General features: G+C 39.7%; 1 long non-coding RNA gene across 1 annotated transcript; it reads right to left on the bottom strand.

The window, feature by feature from the left end:
- Nucleotides 1–1028: 1028 nt before the first annotated feature.
- Nucleotides 1029–3753, bottom strand: LOC129388341 (uncharacterized). The gene is made up of 2 exons (XR_008615312.1): nt 3267–3753; nt 1029–1260 (listed from the first exon to the last, which is right to left on the bottom strand). It is a non-coding gene; the product is annotated as an uncharacterized lncRNA (long non-coding RNA).
- Nucleotides 3754–4001: the final 248 nt, after the last annotated feature.

Raw genomic sequence — 4001 nt, 5'->3', positions numbered from 1 at the left:
AAACACGCAAGCAGCTATTTGATGTCTAAAAGATGTCTTGAACGGCTAATTCAAAAGCCTAGTAGCTGTCTTGATCAAGACATTTTGTAGCCATGGACGTCTAGAAGTACTTCACTAAGCCCTGCTAACGTTACGCTAAAAGTTGGCTAATGGACAGCTTGGCAAGAACAACTGAGGACTTTTATTAGACATTCCCTCAAATTTTTGCGGCAGCTGTTACAGTAGCACGACGTTTGCCCACTGTTACAATTTATTTTAAACGAGGCATGGACATCAGAAAAAAAGTTTATGTTGTCGGATAGAGTGATGCACAGGTAGTTTTTCCAGATGTGAACCATGGGAATGGTGTAGTACAGTCTCATTGGTCAATTAGTGCTTTTTAATTACATAAATCAATTGAATGCCGCCTGTCAGAATTATTTTGTAAATAAAACAAGATCTGTATTGTATGCTGATATCATTCCGATGTTCACCCATTGACCTAAACAAGAACATCTCTGCGTGAAACACGTCATTATTGACAAAACTTCGCCCTGCTGGGTCTCCACCAAATTGAAATAGCTTCTAGCAAAGAAAAATTTTGTCAGTGATACTGCAGTTCAGGCAAAAATTACATCCTGGTTTCAGCTACAGGGGGCACAATAGCCTTACACCAGTATACGAAACAGAACACTGTGCTGCAATGAGTTAAAAAATAATGGATAGTACACATCTGGAAAAACACTCTGCGAACCACTCTAACTAGCAATATAAATATATTTTTTCTGATGTCCATGCTTCATTTAAAAGTAAATTGTAACTTACTTTGTGGGTGCCTCTTGTAAGTAACGCCACATGCTTGCACAGCATCACGCAGAAATAATGGCCCGTTCTTCGGCATACCATCCATTAGTGAATTCCTTGTACATTGCATGTTACCAGAACTGAAAGATAAATCATAATATGCTGTTATTTTTTTTCATAAACTGTATGATGAGCTTTTCATGCATAAAAGATGATTGCACGCGAAAATGCAGCAAGACATCAACTTCACACCATGTCACATACTCATACTTTATTACCTAATAAATTAGAAAAGATGCAGAAAGTGTAATCAACAAGAGTGACAAATAGCAGCAAAGGTGATCATGGATAAATCTTGAAGATGATTGCCGCCGCTGCCAGAGTAGGCCAGCCTTCGTAGGAGAGCACTTGCTGCCCACAAAAGCTTGCTGTCACAGGCCACGCGTGACGGTTCTTGTAGACATAGGCAAGCAATACCTGCACAGAAGAGGGGAAAAATGGTGAGGGAGGAAATGGGAATATTGAAATTGGAACTTCAATTAGTAATATGTGCTAATTAAGAAGTTTGGCTCACAATAAAAATTAATTTAAGCACTCCTTTCTCTTAAATTACGGGTATCTTAAGGTATGTATGCGATGATGTTTAAAATGACTAGTATATTTCCTATCATAAGAAGCCAACAAACACTGACACCAAGGACAACATAGGGGAAATTACTTGTGCTTAACAAATGAAATAAAGAAACGATAAATTAATGAAAACTAAAGTGGATGAAAAAACACCTTGCCGCAGGTGGTAACCGAACCCACAAACTTCGCATTTCGCGTGCTATGCTCTACCAATTCAGCTACAGCGGCATCGTTTTCCCATCCACTTTCTCGGGTATTTATGTGTTCTAGTAGAACCTGGGAATGTCAGCCAGCGCCACAACTCGGAGACCTTGTTCCTGGCATATAGTCATTAAGTTGCATAGCAGAGTCAGCCTTTAAATTATTTTATGCTGTTTTGTGGCTAAAAAGCCACTCATCAACCTGTCACACAATTCTGAGAAGCTTCCTGCAAAATATAATCAGTTTAAAACAGTAATTCACTCTGCAGGTAAATGAGATACTAACTTAATTAAAAAGTTAAATAGCGTTTTAAATTGTTGAACTAAAAGCAAGTTTGGCATTTTGTGCTGCCTAGCTGTTGCCTTTCTTTCAAACTTAAACATGACACAGTACATAGTAAGCAGGTAGCGTGCAAAGGAGGACTGGTGATAAAGTATTGTTCCAAAGCAACACTCCTAGCTGGATCAATCACTTTTGTTGATATATTTTCATGTGACCCTAATTGGATTAGGGCAATACTTCACACAAATGATGCAACACCTTGGATGATGCGTCATACAAAATTGAAAGTATCTCACGATGTGATCAAACGATAACATTGCCCACTGTCTTGGAAGTGTTAACATGCTGTTTGCGCAAGAAAGTGTAAAGTTATTCATATAGGTAGCAAATTCATCAGTGCATCTATAGCCTCAGGTAATTCTGAGAATCTATGTTGACTTGCAATTGAGAAGCCACTGCACACAAAAAGGTGTATTCAAGTAATGGTCCATGCTGAATAATTTCCCACCTAGTGAAAAGGCAAATGTGGCAGGCTAATGGGCTAGGGCAAATAGATTGCTAAATTCTGATAACACCTCCAATTATATTATTGAAATAGGTGATAAAAAACAGCACAGGTAAAATTGCAGTTATGAAAAAATTTTAAAAGCACCTCAGCAAACTGCTGGAACCCTCAGCATCATGCCTGTTCTACATGCACATATGTTGCAGCTCAATCTACATCTCAGACGCAGGCGCCTCCACACATCACTTTGTGATCTCCTCACAAGCTACCTGATGTGATTCATTTTGCATGCGCCAGCCAAGTGCTGATGGTGGTAGAGCGAAATTGAAGTTTGTCCTTGTATGGAAGCCTCGGCCCATGTTTTATCAATTCTAGCGGCAAAGCACACCTTTTACAGCACACATAAATCTTAAATTAGACTGCTTGCTGATGCTGTACAGTAAATTCCCGTAAAGAAACTAAATCACACAGAAAACATTTAGAATACCAATCTAATCAAATACTGACTTGAATACATTTGTGCAGTAGGGAAGCAAGGTGTAATGTACACTGCTGTAGCAAATTTTTACTTATGTATGGTATACTTGTATGACACAGCAGGCTTAATTTTTGAGTTCTTACATAGCAATGACTGCCTACAGGTACATTTTGTAAGGCTTAGGGAAACTAATTATTACTAGAACTGCGTATGTACACTGGCACTGAGAAATTGGTTATAATAGTGGCAGTTTATAATGGACCAATGCAAAAAAAAAATGCCCGTTTGTGAGACACCAACTAGCTATTTTAACACGACGCGCTACCTGGCCTTAACCCATATAAAAAGCACTGGGAGGACCAGAGAGGGTACAGTACATTGGCTTACACTGATCATGATGAGGTCCCGTCATCCAGCTAGCGCCAAGGTACAAGAAGGATGTCCAGCCGTCTATAGAGTGAAAGGAACAAAATAAGATAGCATCAAGTCAGTTGAAAGGCAGATTTGCAATTACAAATAAGGTGACCCAGTCACAGTGATTCATTAATACATGCCAAGCTGTCGTGTTTTCACTCCCAGATGAAGCACCTACTAGGTTAAAGGTTTTGCTGCTTATTTAGAACACAAGTGAAATTTGTACATCAGCAGACGATTTAATTTGGAATTCTATAGATGAAGTAAACATTGCAGTTATATTTTTGTTTTGCTATAAAGTGGGAACGCTACAAACTGCATAGTCACTGACACACGCGCGCACACGCAAGAACAAAAGGACACAAAATAGGGCGAGTTCAGTCTGGTTCAGCATTACAGCCAGCGCGTCGTCTTCGAGTGCACTCCTTTCGGTTGGTTCGTGCTACGTTAACCACAAAGACTAACAAGCAGGGCAAAGTTCTGACTGGTTTTGCGAAAGTCGTGGAGCGCGGTAGTGCTGAACGGCTGAACACAAGAAGAACCCTCGTATAAAAGTAATGACGAAAACTCGCAGGGCAGAAGAGCCCATATATCACGAATTGTTCGCGGGTAACACCTAAAAATATTCACATTGTTGACGAAAAACGAAGTGCAATGTATTTCACTTACCGGAAAAAGTGTTGTCCGAACGTGCGACGCATACAAAGA

This window comes from Dermacentor andersoni, chromosome 10 (genome assembly GCF_023375885.2).
Source record: "Dermacentor andersoni chromosome 10, qqDerAnde1_hic_scaffold, whole genome shotgun sequence".
NCBI classification, from domain to species: Eukaryota; Metazoa; Arthropoda; class Arachnida; order Ixodida; family Ixodidae; genus Dermacentor; species Dermacentor andersoni.
This window is presented reverse-complemented; position numbering and strand designations above follow the sequence as displayed.